The following is a 19,841-nucleotide window of genomic DNA, read 5'->3' on the forward strand; positions in this document are numbered from 1 at the left end:
TAGCCATGGAATTCCATATCGGACAATGTAGTAATATTCTTTCAAAACTAGTCATAGCAAAAATCTGAGTTGTAGTGCAGAATAAAATAACAGTGTTCAAGAAAATAAATCGTATTCTATATGACATACATGTATCACTGTATAACACCGCACGTTCGGTCGAATTGTTATCCTAGTGTAGCAGGTAACGGCTAGTGGAAGTGTAGTTTATTCTAAAGCTTACCAAAGTGCGAATCACGTGACATATGTTGGTAGTGAACTCGTGTTCATTCAGTAGGCCAGTAAAGCACGAGGAAGGACGCAAAGCGAAACAGCGAGGAAGGACACAAAGTGGGGAAGAAAGGTAAATATATTAAAAAGAAATGTTTGTTAGACTTTTATTTGATAGTCAGATTTTTTTTTTCAAATATGCATCACTTTTCTAGATTTTCTCGAGAGTGATTTGGCGGGAAGAATTTTTTTCTGATGATGTGTTAGGCTTGAACCAGTTTCATGAGGTGAAGGTTGATGGTGCGGACGTGGTTTTGGGAGAGAATATTTTAGCAAAAGTGTTTTATAAGTTTTATAAACTTTAGTTGTGCTGGAGTTACGCAAGGCAGTTCTCAAAGTGTGATGAAATAATTTTAAATGTTTTTTAACCGACAATGGCGAACTTTTAGCTTTACTTTTATCAAAAAGAGTTTGCGTGATCGCGTGGAAATAGCTGCGTCATCTTGAATTTTTCTAATAAAATAAATTTTAATTAATCACAGGTGGCTTTTCATGCATTTGTTCTCCTTGGATAATATTGTCCTTTTTTAACCTTGGCCCATCTACCATTTTGTCTTAAGTATTACTGTAATTGAGCAGTGGTTTAGTATACGAAATTAGTTCCTTTGTTTTCTTTTGTTTTCCCCGTATTTACAGCTGTCAATTGATATACTCGTGATTATGTAGATAGCCGATGATCATAATTATTTAGAGTGTTTGTTTTGTATAAATCTCAGATTTTGAGAAATACAGGCCTGAATTTTGTAACTGACTGTCGGCTCATTTGGAGCACTTTTTTGTGTGTGTGTGTTTTGTGGCCAAGGACAATATTGTCCTCCAGCTTGCAGATAGTAGTCCATATTCTGCTTTTCGTCCGTGCGTTTGGTACTCCTGAACTGAATTAGCTGCGCCTAATATATGCTAGCATAAATGTGCATCATGTGTAACTCATCGGTTAGCAAGTGGTAAAACATTTGTCTAGTGTCTCAGCACCTCTATGTAAATGAAAAGGGGTCCTCGGTATACTTATGAATTTAGTTCCTTCTTATTTCCGTAAAATCTGTATTCTGTAAATGTTTCAGTACTTTGTAATACCCTGATATGCCTAGTGCAATTGCATAGTGTTTGTTCTTGTTATAGTGTAGATCTACTTAAAGTGAATTTATAATTTACTTTCACAATTGTTGTAGTTTGAAAATATATATATGCATATAGCAAAGAAAAAAAAAGATGAGGGAAAAAAAGGAAAGAAGGAAGAAAAAAATGACATGCATGAGCAATTGTTTTTATATTTGGCAGACAGCACAAGCTCCAGGCTCCCTAATTCGAAGGATATGGTCATATTTCGGGGATCAAAGGGAATACAGCATGTCCAAACTGTAACATTGACATGCATGGAGCAGTCTTCATATTATTTCGCATAAATACTTACTAAAAGTCAAGGTCACATTTAGGAGTCAAAAGTAATGTTAGATATTGTCAGGGCCATAACTTTTACAGTTATAGAGCGTTTTTAGCTTGACTTTTTAAAGAAAAAGTAGAGCTATTGCACTCTCCCTGGTGTTGGCATGGGCGTCACCGTTGGTTAAAGTTTTTGATAAAGTCAAATATCTCTGCTACTATCAAAGATATTGACTTGAAACTTAAAATAGTTATTTACTATCAAAGTCTACACCAGGAGAAACAATACCCATAACTCTGATTTGAATTTTGAATTTTTATGTCCCTTTTTAGAATTTATGGTTAAAGTTTTTGATTAAGTCAATATCTCTGTTACTATCAAAGTTATTGATTTGAAACTTGAAGTAGTTATTTACTATCAAAGTCTACACCAGGAGAAACAATCCATATAACTCTGGTTTGAATTTTGACAGAGTTATGCCCCTTTTAACTTGGAATTTTACGTTAAAATTTTTGATAAGGTCAAATATCTCTGGTAATATCAAAGCTATTGACTTAAAACTTAGAAAAGTTACCTACTATCAAAGTGTACACCAGAAGGACCATTCGCCATAACTCTGATGTGAGTTTTGATGGAGTTATGCCCCTTTTTAACTTAGAATTTTCGGTTAAAAGTTTTTGATAAAGTCAAATATCTGTTACTATCAAAGCTATTAACTTGAAACTTGAAATAGTTAACAACTATCAAAGTCTACACCAGGTGAAACAATCCCCATAACTCTGTTTGAATTTTGATGGAGTTATGCCCCTTTTTGACTTAGATTTTTTTGGGTTAAAATTACTGATAAAGTCAAGTATCTCTGTTACTATCAAAGCTATTGACTTGAAACTTAAAATAGTTATTATCTATCAACACTTTGAGAAACAGTCCACATAATTTTGTTTGGAAGTTGTCAGAATTATGCCACTTTTTAATTTAGAATGTTTGTTTAAAGTTTTTACTGGCAAAGCTCTAATTTTGAGTCGAGCACTGAGAAAAGTTGAGCGTGCTGACTCTTTTGGGACAGCTCTTGTTAGCTTAACTGTTTAAAGAAGAGTCTTAGTTATTCTACTCACCCTGGCATTGGCGTCAATGTCTCACCTTGGTTAACTGCATGCAAGTACATATGGCTATCATTTAAAGGCATATTTTTGTACTTTTTAGCTCGACTATAATAGTTGAGATATCCTACTCGCCACGGGTTCGGTGTGAGCGTCACACAAATGTTAAAGTTTGCGAACCACCCCAAATATTTTCAAAGTCCATTGAGTTATTGCTTTGATATTTTGCATACTTGTTTACCATCATGACCCCAATCTGTAAACAGGAGAAGACAACTCTATCAAGCATTTTGGCTGCATTATGGCCCCTTTTCGACTTAGAATATGCTTATTGTTACAATGTTAAAGTTTGCGTACCACCCCAAATATTTTCAAAGTCCGTTGAGATATTGGGAATGGATTGAAACTTGACACCATTGTTCACTGTCATGATCTGACATGCACTGTGCAGGTCCTATAACTCTGCTTTGCAATTTTTCAATATTATGCTCCATTTTCGACTTGGCAGTTTTTGGTTAAGTTTTTGTATGTAAGCTGGTATCTTAGTATCCACTTATGGGAATGAATTAAAACTTCACACACTTGTTAACTGTCATGATATGACATGCAGTGCAAAGGTTCAAAAACTCTAGTTCATATTTTTACAAAATTATGCCCCTTTTTCAAATTAGAAATTTTTGGTAAAAGTTTTGTATGTAAGCTGGTATCTCAGTACCAACTGATGGGAATGGATTGAAACTTCACACACTTGACCACCATCATTAGCTGATAAGCATTGTGCAGGTTTGATAACCCTGTTTAGCATTTTTAGCTCACCTGTCATGTAGTGACAGGGTGAGCTTTTGTGATCACCCATCGTCCGTCATCCGTCCGTCCACAATTTCTTGTGAACAAAATAGAGACCACATTTTGCAAGCAATTTTGATCAAACTTGTACAAAACTTTTATTGGCATGATAGCTCAGTTCCTGTTGAAAACTAGCCAGATCCCATCATAGGTTCTAGAGTTATTGCCCCTTAAAGGGCCAGAATTTGCTATTTTTGTGCGTCAACAATTTCTTGTCTGCACGATAGGGATTTCATTTATAATTTTATTTTAACCAAACTTGCACACAACTTGTATCACCATAAGATCTTGGTTCCTTTCTTGAACTGGCCAGATCCCTTCATGGGTTCCAGAGTTATGGCCCCTGAAAGGCCAAAATTAGCTATTTTGACATTGTCTGCGCAATAGCAGCTTTATTTTTGATTTGATTTTTACCATACTTGCACACAACTTGTATTACCATAAGATCTTGGTTCTTATCTTGAACTGGCCAGATTCCATTATGGGTTCCAGAGTTATGGCCCCTGAAAGGGCCAGAATTAGCTATTTTTAACTTGTCTGTACAATAGCAGCTTCATTTATGATTTGAATTTAATCAAACTTGCAGAAAACTTGTGTCACCATAAGATCTCGGTTCTTTTCTTGAACTGACCAGATCCCTTAATGGTTTCCAGAGTTATGGCCCCTGAAAGGGCCAAAATTAGCTTTTTTGACCTTGTCTGCACAATAGCAGCTTCATTTATGGTTTTATTTTAATCAAACTTGCACAAAACTTGTGTCACCATAAGATCTCGGTTCCTTTCTTGAACTGACCAGATCCCATAATGGGTTTCAGAGTTATGGCCCCTGAAAGGGCCAAAATTAACTATTTTGACCTTGTCTGCACAATAGCAGCTTCATTTATGATTTTATTTTAACCAAACTTGCACACAACTTGTATCACCACAAGATCTTTGATCCTTTCTTGAACTGGCCAGATTCCATAATGGGTTCCAGAGTTATGGCCCCTGATAGGGCAAGAATTAGCTATTTTGACCTTATCTGCACAATAGCAGCTTCATTTATGATTTGAATTTAATCAAACTTGCACAAAACTTGTGTCACCATAAGGTTTTGGTTACTTTCTTGAACCAGCCAGATTCCATTATGGGTTCCAGAGTTATGGGCCCTGAAAGGGCCAAAATTAGCTATTTTGACCTTGTCTGCACAATAGCAGCTTCATTTATGATTTGATTTTAACCAAACTTGCACACAACTTGTATCACCATAAGATCTCGTTTCCTTTTTATACACCCGAAGGGACATATTATGTTATCGCCTCGGTGTCCGTCTGTCTTTATGTCTGTAGGTTAGCAATTTCCCATTCGCTCTGTAACTCTTGAACCCCTTGAAGGATTTCAAAGAAACCTGACACAAATGTTCACCTCATCGAAACGACGTGCAGAGCGCATGTTTCGGATGGCTCACTTCAAGCTCAGGGTCACACTAGGTGGTCAAAGGTCATATGACTGTTTTGTGTGTATATTGCTCTGCATTTGCGTTGATTGCAGTGCTTTTGTTTTTATTTGGCAGATCCTTCTTTTGTTTACTCACAATATTTTTTTTATTTACTTCCCTTTTATGTTACTATAAATAGCTTATTTAGTAACTTTTTTATTATTGGCCGTAGGGAAGACCCGAGACCACTTTTCTTTGGTACAACATGGATGGTACCTCCAAGCTTTAGGTGTATTTTGACATATCTGTACCTTGTAAGATTTTTTTTTTCTTTTGGTTAAATTCTTCCCTTTGTTGTTCCTGTCCTTTGGACTTAGATATTTTTTCTGAGGACTTAGATTTATTTTTAATTTCTTTCCTTTGTTGTTCCTGTCCTTTTAAACCCCTGCGAGGAATTCAAGAAATATTTCTTGAATCTAGTTCTAGAATAGTTCATGAACATTAAATGGCCGTTCTAGGTTCTAGAACTTTTTCTAGAACTAAACCTAGAACAAATTCTTGAACTCCTAGTTCTAGAATGACAATTTAATGTTCTTGAACTATCCAAGAACTAGTTCAAGTATTAATTCTGCAATGATCTTGAACAGTTCAAGAACTTCTAGATATGATTACAGAAGTTCGATATAACTGAGTCCCTTCCTTTGACTATTCAAGAATAAATTCAAGAACTAATTTAAAAACCCTGTCGAAAATTTTATGAACTGATCTTGGCAGGGGCTACAGACAACATTTTTTTGAAACTACATTACTGTTATTTAGCAGACTGACCATCCTATGAAATCTGTCAACTATAGGTCAAAGTGATGTTCAGTTAGTGGCCAGAGACTGTGGTCTGTTTTTAGTCTCAGTCACTGTGAAATGACATTTTACACCCTCAACAAATGACATGAGTAAAACAGTAAACTAGAGTGGGATTGGGGGCATAATAAGAAGTAAACAGTTGCTGCATAAAATACAAAACATTAAGTTAAACAATGTATAATTTAATTTAATCTCAAGATTGAAATTAAGAAACTAGCTTTGCTTCAGGGTCGTGAAAACTTGTGACATTTTAAAAGGATTTTATATTTTTTAAAATGAACACTTAATGACAACACTATAATTACTTATCTGATATTCATTACACTCGTGTTCCTTTTAAACCATTACTTACTGTAGTTGATAAATATTTCCTGCTTATTTGCTGCACAAACTTCTCTAAAATTGCTGAATCACATGTGCAAAACATTTCCCAGCATGCAACAAAATAATGGAAACTGATCATGTGACATTATGAATTTTAATGTTCAAGAACTTATTCATTATTGTAAAAGGTAATAAACCTAAGTTTTTTGTATAATGAATGAACAGTTCAGAAACTCACAATTGGGTTCAAGAACTGGTACTGAACTAGAAAAAGGTTTTGAATTTTAGTACTTTTAATGAACCTGTGTTCAAGAACAATTTTGGTTCTAGACCAGCAGTAACTGTTCAAGAACTCTGTAAAGTTCTATAAGTTCTTGAACTTTTGCAGTTTTTGAACCAATGTTCAAGAACCATCATTGTTCTAGAACCACAGTCTAAGAACTGTTTTGCTGGTTCAAGAACAGTTTTCTAAGTTCTTCAGAAGTTCTTGAATGTTCAAGAACTTAATACTAGTTCTAGAACATTTTTTACAGGGGTGGGCTTCATCAGTCAAAATTTTGCTCCTATCCTCCTCTGATGTAATCCTTCGGGCATGAAACTACTGGTGTGATTTGAAAATAATTTTATTTGAAGTAACTTTAAGAAAATTCAACTATATTTTCTCATAATTCTTTTGATTGATCTTGATTATGATTTTTTTACCTTCTTGTCCTTAAAGCATCGCCACAGTCACAACTCCGTATCAGTTCATATTTTCAGGCCGAGTATTTTTCTCTTAAAAATTGCACTAAAGCCTTAACAGCTGGTCAAATTATCATCAACATAAGAAGCATATGATGATTTATAGTACATATGCTGCTTGTAAAATGTTTGAGTCTCATTTAGACCGAAAGTTTACCCCAAAATATTGAAATTTTATGTGCAGTCAACTCCAATATAAAAAATATTACAAACACAAAATTTAGTTAATTTCATAGTACAATATGTATACTGCAAACTCTTATGGATTTTTGTCGAAATTGTTCCTGGTTATTGCATTAGACACAAAAAGACAACCCCATGTAAATTTAATTTAAAATGTTGTTTGTACTTGCATTACTGACCACAGGTAGCCAGGTAAACCTATACATAATCCTATAATATCACCTGTTTATATACATGTAAATTATGTGTGAACAGATAACACAAATTGGATAAATTGATGGTGTTGGGATTTTTGTGTATAATTCAGTAATCAGGTAAAATTTCAAGATAATTTCTGAAGACTTTATTCTTCACGGTCTGCTTTACAGTTGGCTGTAATTATCTTTGAAATGTATTGAATATATATTGAGTTTCACTGCACGTAAAATTCCAAAATTTTGTCATAGAAAAATATCAAATAAAGGCATAATACAGGTAGTGAAATGCGCATCCTTTTACTTGCATATGTTCACAACTTCACATAGATATTTAAAACATAATTATGACAAATTTATTGACTTTATTGTTACCACTTAGTCATCTTTTTTTTTTTTATGAAAATTTGCGTGTAAAATTTTGAGTCAATTAAATGACTGCCACTGTAGGCGATGCCTTAAGTGCAATGATAACAGGTGAGCGATAAAGGGCCATATTGGCCCTCTTGTTACAAAATTATGCCGCTTTTTCGACTTCTGTATTTATTCAACTGACAATTAGGCTGTTGAATAGACAAGCTTTGCTGTCCTCCGACAGCTCTTGTTTTACTTATTTTTGGTTGCGGGTTTATCCCGCTACCAAAGTTAAAGTGTATTTCTGACATTCATAGCATCTTTATTTTATTCCGAATCACATCCAAAGGATGTTCATGTGCTACACAAAATAGTCCCATTCATGAACAGTGTGGATGAATTATCAATGAACAAGCAGTTCTTATTCAACCTGTATCCACTCACACTGACCATTTAGATTATATAAGATCTATCAATGATAAGGTATTCCAGCCCATGATTACATCACAAGGTGGGTCAGACAGAGATCATCTGAAATATGAGGCACATTAAATTTGTATTTGTTTCTCATTCATGTATATTCATAGACTGGCATTTAAACAGAAAATAAATCTACTAAAAACCCGCAACCGTCAGACATTTCAAGGCTTTGATTTCTTTTTCTATGTCAATTACCAACCTCCATATATAAGGTCATCGTCTCATTAAACTGACATATGTTATTTGGCCAAATTATGCCCCCTTTTGGACTTAAAAAATCCTGGTTAAAGTTTTACATGCAAGTTACTTTCTCCAAAACTAATGCTGATATTGAATTGAATCTTCACATGTGTCTTCTGGGTTATAAAACTATGTGATAGCATCAAGTCCCATAACTCTGACCTGCATTTTGACCAAATTATGCCCCCTTTAAAACTCCTGGTTAAAGTTTTGCATGCCAGTATATCTAGCTATTAACAATAATAGCATTATATTAAGCATTGAAACTTTTTTTTTTACTTTTTCTAGGTCAGTTTCCAACCATACTGGGTCAAGTTACATACCTCTCAATTGTTTGTATTTTGGGCAAATTTTGTCCACTTTTGGACATAGAAAGTCTTGCAAATTTAATTGTCTACAAAACTGATGCAGACATTGAATTGAAATTTCTCATGTGTCTTTAGGGTTATAAAACTAGGTGATAGCATCAAGTCCTGTAAGTCTGACATGCATTTTGGCCAAATTATGCCCACTTTTGTGCTTAGAAAATCCTGTTTAAAGTTTTAAATGCAACTGTCTCCAAAACTATAATGCAGATATTGTTTTAAAAGTCTAGATATCTCAACTTTAAGGGTAATATTCCTGCTTCTGGGACAACAATCGAATAGTCGAGCAGGCTGTCTAATACATGCATGTGCCCTTAATTGTTTAAGATTTTCTTAAGTTCCATGAACTTGGTGCTGCATATTGTTCTACAAATCAAGTCATTGATAGATATTTAATCCCCAGTTATAACTTGCATATTACTGGAAGAACATTATGTCAATGCAAAAAAAGAAGTTGTCAAATACATGCATATTGTATGTCCACATAAGAAAATGTTTAGAGTGTAGTAAAATAAATTCAGATTCTCTTTGTCTTTAGTATTTACTGATTTACTGTGAAAATAGACAATAGGTGTATACATAAATGCAAGGTTGTGTCATTGATTAATCTCTAGTACTATATCTAAGCAATGTCAAGAACAATAAGCAATTTATTTCAGGCTGACGAGTCTATGATTGGTGATCTACACCTTCATAACGCAAGTTTGTTTTGATGTCTGCCATCTTTCCAGTTGACTCTCACAGTGCTGAACTTTATAACAGCTGTCAGAATGGGAACCAGAACATACCCCAGTGAAAGCCAAGACATTTTCATTCTTAAAAGTGAGTACATGTAGATTAGTTTGGACAGAATCTGTATGCAAGTTTTCTAGAAATATTAAAAAAATAAGCTTGTACAAAATTGAAAGCTCCTGTATATGTACAATAGAACTAAATAGGTAACCAAGTAGCAGTTTCAGGCCGGTTGGATAATGGCGGAAAGAAAAAATCCTCCATTTTTAGCTCTACTATACGAAGTATAAGGAGAGCTATCCTACTCGCCCCGTCAACGTCGGCATCTTTCCACATCCCTACCTTGGTTAAAGTTTTTTTTACACTTTTTCTTTTTTCAACTTATCTCTCTAATTACTGGATGGATTTGCTTTAAACTTAAAATAGTTATTCTTCACCATCACCCACATCATCTGGCATAAGGGCCATAACACTTGCACCAATATTTCATGATTTATCCCCCCTTTTTATTTAGAATTTCAGGGCAAAGTTTTAGTGCACTTTCACTCTCTCCAAGTTATCACTCTACAGATTTGATTCAAATTTAAAATTGTTGTTCTACATCATCACCCTCATCATAATGACATTGACACAAGGTGCAAAACTCTGGCACCAATTTTTCATGAATTATGCCCCCTTTTAAAATGAAATTTCAGGTTAGTTTTGGTGTGCTTTCACTCTATCTCAGTTATGACTAAATGGATTTGATTCAAACTTGAAATATTTCTTCCACATCATCACCCACATCATATGACTCAAGGTTTATAACTCTGGCACAAATCGTTCACAAATTATGCCCCCTTTCTTCATGGAATTTCAGGTTAAAGTTTTGGTGCACTTTCACGCCATGGATTTGATTCAAACTTGAAACAATTGTTCAGCATCATCACCCACATGGACCATAACTCCTGAATTATTCCCCCTTTTGATTTAGAATTTCAGATGAAAGTTTTGATGCACTTTCACTCTAGCTCTGTTATTATTAAATGGATTTGATTCAAACTTTAAACAGTTGTTCCACCTTACCACCCGCATCATATGACACAAGGTGCATAACTGGCACCAATTTTTAGCTCAACTATTCAAAGAATAGTAGAGCTATTGGACTCACCCATGGGTCTGTGTCCGCATCCCGATTTGGTTAAGTTTTTGTATGTAAGCTGTTATCTCAGTAACCACTTGCGGGAATGGATTGAAACTTCACACACATATTAACTGTGATAAACTGACTTACATTGCACAGGTTCAATAACTCTGTTTTGCTTTTTTACAAAATTATGCCCCTTTTTCGACTTAGAAATGTTTGATTAAGGTGATATCTCAGTACTGCCTAATGGGAATGGATTGAAACTTCACACACTTGTTCACTGTCATGATCTGACATGTACTAAGCAGGTCCCATTACTCTACTTTGTTTTCGTGTCCGCTCTGTATCTCCTAAACCCCTTGAAGGATAATCATGAAACTTTGGTCAAATGATCACCTCATCAAGAAAATGTGAGAACTCATGAGTCAGCCATGCCAGCTCAAGGTCAAGGTCACAACTCAAGATTAAAGGTTTTAGCCTTCCATTTTGTGTCAGCTCTATATCTCCTTAACCCCTTGAAGGAATTTCATAAAACTTGGGTCAGATGATCACCTCATCAAGACGATGTGCAGAACTGATGAGTTAGCCATGCCAGCTTAAGGTCAAGGTCACAACTTAGGGTCAAAGGTTTTAGCCTTCCTTTTTGTGCCCACTCAGTATCTCCTAAACCCCTTGAAGGATTTTCATTTAACTTTGGTCAAATGATTACCTCATCAAGAACTCATGAGTCAGCCATGTCAACTCAAGGTCAAGGGCACAAGTCATGGTCAAAGGTTTGAGCTCTGTATATCCTAAATGCCTTGAAGGATTTTCATGAAACTTGGGTCAAATGATCGCCTCATCAAGACAATGTGCAGAATGTATAGGCCAGCCATGTCAGTTCAAGGTCAAGGTCACAGCTAAAGGTCAATGGTTTACCCTTTCACTATACATACCAGTGGCGGGGGATTTAGCTGTCTTTTAGACTGCCTTGTTGACTTTTGTATTCTTCAACTGACAAGGCTGTTGAATAGTGGAGCATTGCTAGCCTCCAACAGCTCTTGTTAATGAATTATGTCTCCTTTTACTTTGAATTAAGGTTAATTTTGATGCATTTTCACTGTATCATAGTTATTACGAAATGGATTTGATTCAAACTTGAAGTAGTTGTTTCACATCATCACCCACACCATATGACACAAGGTGCATAACTCTTGCCCCAATATTTTATGAATTACGCCTTCTCTTTGCTTAGAATTATACTTTTTTAGTGTTTTGATACACTTTATCTTTATCTGTCTTATTACTTAATATTTTTGACACAGACTCAAGCTATTGTGCAATATCTTCATTCACTGTTAGAGTCATTAAACACTTCAGCCACAGCTGCAGTTTCCTCAGATGTGCCCAGTTTTACTATCCAGCATCAAAATAGTCGAGTGTGCTGTCTTCTGTGACAGCTCTTGTTTTAAATGGGCCTGGCGACAAACTGTTACAGCTCTCAGAAAATTTCTAATTTTATATAGAACATATTGCAAGTTTATTTACTACAGTAACTGTATACCTTTTTTCTACAGCTAACCAATGCAAATTATGTGACGCTTGTTGAGAGTGCATGTTCATTCAGCAGACAGTTGGTAAAGGACAAAAAAGCGGACACAAAGCAAGGAAGGAAGGAAGGTAAATAAAGTTAAAAAAAGAATGTTTAATTATAGTTTTGCTTTTTTAATCCCCCGCCACAAGTGGTGGGGGGTTTTAGGAATGGTCTCCTTCCGTCCTTCCATCTGTCCATAACACTTTCGTGTCCGCTCCCTATTTCCTAAACCACTTGAAGGATTTTCATGAAACTTGGGTTAAATGATCACCTCATCAAGACAATGTGCAGAACCTATGAGCCATCCTTGTCGGCTCAAGGTCAAGATCACAACTCAAGGTCAAAGGTTTGAGCCTTCCATTTTGTGTCCGCTCTATATAGGATTTTCATCAAAATTTGGTCAAATGATCACCACATCAAGGTATTTTGCTGGCTGACTCAATGTCAAGGTCACAACTTGAGGTTAAACGTTTTAGCCTTCCATTTTGTGTTTGCTCTATCTCTCCTAAACCCCTTGAAGGAATTTTATAAAACTTGGGTCAAATGATCACCTCATCAAGGCGATGTGCAGAACCCATGAGTCAGCCATGCCGGCTCAAGGTCAAGGTCACAACATAGGGTGAAAGGTTTGAGCCTTCTATTTTGTGTCCGCTCTATATCTCCTAAACCCTTTGAAGGATTTTCATCAAAATTGGGTCACCTGCTCACTTCATCAAGGCAGTTTGCAGAACTTATGAGTCAGCAATGCCGACTCAAGGTCAAGGTCACAACTTGAGCTCAAAGGTTTAAGCCTTCCATTTCATGTCCGCTCTCTATCTCCTAAACCCCTTGAAGGAATTTTATAAAACCTGGGTCAAATGATCACATCATCAAGACTATGTGCAGAACCCATGAGTCACAACTTGGGGGTCAAAGGTTTGAGCCTTCCATTTTGTGTTCACGCTGTACCTCCTAAACCCCTTGACGGATTTTCATCAAACTTGGGTCAAATGATCACCTCATCAAGACGTTGTGCAGAATTCATGAGTCAGCCATGTCAGTTCAAGGTCAAGGTCACAGCTAAAGGTCAAGGTTTTACCATTTCACTATCCATAGCAGTGGCGGGGGATTTAGCTGTCTTTCAGACTGCCTTGTTAGACTTTGTTTTGTATTTGTTGTTCAGATTGTTTTTTCTAGATTTTCTTCAGAGTGATTTGGCAATAAGTAATTTTTTTTCTGATAAAGCACTGGTCATATTGTGTTAGGCTTGAATCAATTTTCTGTAAAATCCATGAATATTTGCTAAGTCTTATGTCTGTCTAATTTCATGTGCATGAGCAGTATTTTTTTATTATTTGACAGATTTATTTGCCTATAGCGCACAAGCTGCAGGCTCCTAATTCAAAGGTTATGGTCACAGTTAGGGTATCAAAGGGAATACGGCATGTCCGAACTGCAACATTGACATGCATGGATCAGTCTGCATATTTTTCCTGATGGTCAAGGTCACATTTAGGGGTTAAAATTTATGTAAGGTCTTGTCAGGGCCATAACTGTTTGCCAAAGTTAAACAGTGTTTTGAGTAAGATGCAGGTTTCTATCTCAAAGGTCAAGATTTTATTAATAAAGAGGTCAAAGGTCATGTTAGATCTTTTCTGAGCTGTAACTTTGACATGCAAGGAGCAGTCGTTTTTCTTTAAATTGGTGTTATATTTTTGTCTCAACAAATAAATATTGTGACCTTTTGGCTTGAAAATTCTAGTTTCATCCTCGATACCAGTACTTATATCAAATAATTGTATGAATTCAATAAGCATTCGTAAAAAACATAAGAGGAGAAGATAACTTGTAAATAATCAATTCAGGGTTATGTTTCTTGCATATTGCATTTCTTCTCATTGCCATCTGTCAATATATTCAGTGTAATTTGAGTTCTGTTTAGTACATTAAAATTGCCATCACACAAAGGGGAGATGATACTGTACATATCCCATAATTCAGTTGATGGTTCAAGGTCTTTGCACTATGGACCATCATTCCATTTGTCACTTACAAAAGGGGAAATAATTGATTTGTATGGTTTTGCTGTTTTAATATTTCAATGTGCAAGTAGTAGTTTATGTAGGCTATATATTTTGAAGATTGTCAAGAAATTTAATAGATGGAACAGTTTGGTTTACTATTAATATTGATATATTTGGATGTGGTAACCATTAAAAGGGCCATAACTCAATTATTTTTACATAGCACATGTATATGCTGATTATATGCTCAAGTTTGTTGGCAAGTGAGTTTTTATTTGTTTGGGGACAGGTCATTCAAAAATATGAAATGGGTTATCTGGAAAGCAAATTGCAAAATTTTAATTTGCCAGAGAAATGAACCAGTATCCTCACAATAAATTAATTGGGGAAAACATATCAGTGCTTTAAACCAGTGTACTCATTAGTCGTTGTCTTGATTAGCAATAAATCTTAACCAGTGTACTCTGAAATATTAATTTTGGAAAAACATGTGAATGTTGTGAACAAATATCTTAACGGATTTAGACATTATTTCGATTTGCACTAGATCTGAATTAGTAACCTCCAAAACATAATTGGGAAAACCACATCAGGTCTAAACCAGTATTCTCTCAATATTCAACTTGGTTTACAATGGATTTGAACCAGTATCCTCTAAAAGTTAATTGGGAAAACCATGTCAGGTCTCAACCACTATTCTGTCAGTCAACTTGGTTTACAATAGATGTGAACCAGTATCCTTTAAAAGTTAATTGGGGAAAACAATGTTAGGTCTTGACCCATGTCCTCTCAATATTCAAGTTGGTTTACACTACATGTATATTTGAACAAGTATCCTCTAAAAGTTAATTGGGAAAACATATCAGGTCTAAACCAGTATCCTCTAAATAGTCAACATGGTTTACAATACCAGTATCCCCTAAAAATTAATTGGGAAAACCATGTCAGGTCTCAACCACTATTCTCTCATTAGACAACTTGGTTTAAGAAAGATGTGAATCAGTATCCTTTAAACATTAATAGGGAAACCCATGTCAGGTCTTAACCAATGTCCTCTCAATCAAGTTGGCTTACACTATATTTGCTAAGTTAATTGGGAAATGTGTGTCAGGCTCTGAGCCAACCAACATCACTATTGAAATCATTTACTTGCATTAGGGCTCTTAACAAGTTAATTTCCTTTGAACAACATTGTCTTAACTGGGAACAGATTTTGGGGTTCCAAATCTAAAAAGCCATTGTCATATTTTGAAACAGATTGATTGGCTCTCTGCAACCAGTATTCTCGAAAAGAAATTGTTTTGGCATTTATCTTTCTGTATTAAATCTAAATAATTAGATTTTGCAAATTTGTTACACTTTATAGCACATTTAAACCTAATTAAATTGCTCTTGTTCTGTTTAGCTTAAACAAAAATAATATTTTGTAAAAAATTCAACAATTTGGTAAAGTTGGAGGCAGGCTTTTTGCATAATATACATCTGCTGTTACGTTATCTTTTTATGGTTCCACAATTTTCTAAGTTCATTATACTACATGTTTGACCTGGGACTTTATGTTCTTCCTTCCCTTTGCATCCTTCCATTGCACTGTTCTCCTGCATTGTTCAGCATCCCAGCATGCACCTTGCACTATGCTTGCCACTTCCTCGTAAAGTTCCAAGTCAAATTTAGTATAATGTACCATCAAATTTCGTCTGTTTTCATGTTCTCATATAATCACACTGTTAGTTTCTCCAAAACATCTAGTGTAATTTAAATGAAATGTTCAGCATGATGTTATGTTATGGAAAACAGTCAGTTTGAAGTCAGTACATCAAATGTCAAGGTCACCAGTATTACACGTTTAAAGGACTGTAATACTTATTTACTTATTTTGTGTCTTAGCTATATTTAAGCTTTTAAACTATTCAATGGATTCCAATGAAACTTTATCAAAAGTTAAGCATAATGAGAAGGTATATTGAGAGTCAGTTCTATCCCTCAGATTAAGTCACAGACAATGGCACTTTTCCTCCAGATTGTTCATTCAGAAATAACTTAAGTTTTCAAGGGATTTCAGTGAATCATTATCACATGGTTCAATTTTGAAAATCATGGTTACCAAGTTTGGGGTGCTAGTTACGGGTAGTAATGTGGGCTGACAAGCATGGTCAGTCTGGGTTGTAGTTCAAATTGATATTTATTTACTAAACTTTTGTTTAGCCCTAGCTTGGGATTGTATTGAGGCAGTTGGGGTCACTGTATACAGTTTTCTGCGGATTGTGGTAATTGAATTTGGTTAAAACAGTAGGGCTAGGTTAACCACATCAAATGGGGTTTCAGGTCAATAATTTAGTTGTCACCAAACATGGTGTGTAGCAAGTTTGAAGCTATGAATTAGATATTGCAATGAAACTTGATAGAAAGCTTTTGAGGAGAAGAGGCTTAAGACTGGGGGTCTCCAGGCAAAATGAGGTCAAGGTCACCATTACTAAAACAGCATATTGTTACCAAACTTAGTGTATAGCAAGTTTATATGTTTATACAGTTTGTATTAAAGGCTACTGGAGTCAGGCCACTGGTACTTAAAGTAAAAAACAGTTTCTGGTCAATAATTACCCAAGATAAACTGGCAAAGAGGTACTTGAATAAACCAAAGTGTCAGAATAATTTATTTTTGGCTTCAAGTTACAAGAATATAATTTAAAAGGGACTGGATTCTTTAAATAGCATAAAGGGGCTCTAGTGATATTAGAATATTAAATACTTCTTGTCAAATTTCTTCAGTAGAGGGGGAAGCGCTTCTGGTTCAGGTTTAAATTGCATTTAGGGACAATATGTCATTCATTTTGGAGGCATTTGAAATCTTTCAACTGCTTTTATAGCTGGTATGGGGAAATTGTAAAGAAACATGTGTATGTTAGATAATGTATTAGATGATTACTAGAAAATCAATACACTTTTCACCAAAATGCCACCAATCTTTAAAAAACACTGAAAAAAGTCATTGACAAGGGAAATAGGTGGAATGGCTGCTGGTTCATGTATCTGCATTTAAAGACATCTTCATTCTTTTCTAGGTCAAGATGTGAACTGTATTACAGGTCATTTTTCAGATGATAAACACAATTTTAAAAAGTATCATTTCACCTTAGTTGAGTCAAACATTCTTATGGTGTTGATCATCTTTCAAAAATACTTGCAGCTGGTTATAATAGCTTGCTGTTTGAAATATCACAGGATTGGGTTAAGAAATATTGGCTACTGACTAATATTGAACTACTGTATTTCAGGATTTAGAGATGGTCTCACAGTTTACCATTGGCCTATAAACCCTATTTACCACATACAAATGTATCCTATATTTATTCAAGATACTTTTCATACAAGTTAGAAAAAAATCTGTCCTATTTACCGTATACTTTATACTTGTTTGTTATTAGATATTCAGGAAGTACAAATGTAATAGTTTAACTTTTAGGATGTACACAGATTTCTTAAAGTTTTATGCAAAGGGGAAAAGGCATATTTTTGTTAATTCTTACTTTAAGAGCTAATTACTTTATTTTGAATGATATTTATTTCACAGACATTGCATGATTCTTAAATTTGTAGGTCATGAAGATTTTTCTTTATAACTACTTTTTGATAATTTAACAAAAAAATAAAATAAATTGATACAATTATACCTTTCTTTCATGAGTTTTATTTTTATGAAATTCAAAGCATATAATTGTAAGACAGATTCCTGTCAGCAACAAGGGAAGGATTTTAATATGGAAAAGTTTTGATAGAGCATTTCTGTCTTTGCAGTGAAAGTGTTTGTTTGAAAATCTATGAAAAATTAAAATCTTAACATCTTTTGAAAAATTAAAATGCATTGAGCAAAATTATAGCTGAGTCCAGCACTGACATAAGCAAAGCAAATGTTCAGGTCTTCACTTCTCTAAAATGTTACATCTTAGTCTGCTATCTATGTGGTTAAATTTGTACTATGAAATAGAGACCAACATTTCACAAATTCGTGCTTGTAAATTTAGAGCTAAAAATAAAAGTATGACTTTTAATAAAATTCTAGGATTGGCTTTGCTCATAAATTTTTGTCATAATGATTGGGGAATCTTTTTAAGTCCTATCAATACAAGGTCAAGGTCACTACAGGTGGTATGGTGAGATCAAAGGCAGCATAGGCACCATTTTATTATGTGTGCTGTTTTTAGCTCACCTGAGCATGAAGTGCTCAGGGTGAGGTATTGTGATCGCTCATTGTCCGGCGTACGTCCGTCCGTCCACACTTTCCTTTAAACAACATCTCCTCCTAAACCAACAGGCCAATTTTAATGAAACTTCACAGGGATGTTCCTTGAATGGTCTTCTTTAAAAATTATTCAAAGAATTGAATTCCATACAGAATTCTGGTTGCCATGGCAACTGAAAGGAAAAACTTTAAAAATCTTCTTCTCAAAAACCAGAAGCCCTAGAGCTTAGATATTTGGTGTGAAGCATTGCCTAGTGGACCTCTACCAAGTTTGTTCAAATCATGACCCCGGGGTCAAAATTGTCAAAGAAAATACATGAGAGGTCAATTTTGTATCAAACTGTGACAGTTTGTCTTTAAAATGAATATGCTGAAAAATTGGAAAAAATGTATAAGAACACCCTGTGGAAGCCTACTAGCATACTTGGTATGAATGAGAGGTTTTGAGAGGTAATGAACTGCTATACCTCTCATGCCCACTTAGCATAAGCTTGCGTACTGGTTACTGTAAGTAGTTTTCCATATATTTTTGTTGAATTTGAATTGAAATAACTATTGATCACATGGATTATTGATTGTACTATTTTGAAAAAAAGCTCTGTATCTAAAGACTGAAAGATAAGATCTAGTTTCTTTCTTCTACGCTGTTGCTTTTCTATCAATGCAGCTTGTTCGCTGTGCTTGTATCTATTTAGCTAACTTTCCCATCTAACTTTTTTTTCTATCCTATATTACCATGATTTCTACCTAACTCTAGCAAGCTATCGCATGGTGTTCCCCTGTGATGCTACTAGGGTATATATTTCTTCCTGCTAACTATCATATTCACCTAACTCTAGCTAGCTATCTCATGGTGTTCCCCCATGATGCTACTAGGGTATATATTTCTTCCTGCTAACTATCATACTCACAAAACTAGTCAGCTATCCCATGGTGCTGCCTCCATGATGCTGATAAGGTATATTTCTTCAAGCTAACTATTATAGCCACCTAACTCAAGCTAGCTATCTCATGGTGCTGCCTCCATGATGCTACTAGGTACTATTTTTTTATGCTAACTATTATATCCACCTAACTCTAGCTAGCTATCCCATGGTGTCCCTCCATGATGCTTCTAGGATATATATTTCTTCCTGCTTACTATCGCATCCTCCTAACTGTAGCTAGTTTATCTCATGGTGTCTCTCCATGATGCTAATATGGTATATATTTCTTTCTTAATTATAACTGCCATTAGGACCAATATTATATCCATCTAGCTCTCACATGTGCTGCCAGGTTGTTTACTTCATCCATCAAGCTAACCGAAGCTGCTACCGAGAGAGATGCTGCATACTGCCAGCCAGCCCATGTTTCTTCTAGGGAGCATTTAACATTCTTTGCTTCTTTTAGTCTACCCTATATATTCCTAT

At 35.1% G+C, this 19,841-nt stretch overlaps 1 long non-coding RNA gene across 1 annotated transcript; it reads left to right on the plus strand.

Annotated features, from left to right (window-relative positions):
* The first annotated feature begins 287 nt into the window (after nt 1-287).
* LOC128556852 (uncharacterized) lies at nt 288-12,281 on the plus strand. The gene is made up of 3 exons (XR_008370874.1): nt 288-343; nt 9,415-9,577; nt 12,170-12,281. It is a non-coding gene; the product is annotated as an uncharacterized LOC128556852 (long non-coding RNA).
* The last annotated feature ends 7,560 nt before the right edge of the window (nt 12,282-19,841 follow it).

The sequence above is a fragment of the Mercenaria mercenaria genome, chromosome 5 (assembly GCF_021730395.1).
Source record: "Mercenaria mercenaria strain notata chromosome 5, MADL_Memer_1, whole genome shotgun sequence".
Classification (NCBI taxonomy): Eukaryota; Metazoa; Mollusca; class Bivalvia; order Venerida; family Veneridae; genus Mercenaria; species Mercenaria mercenaria.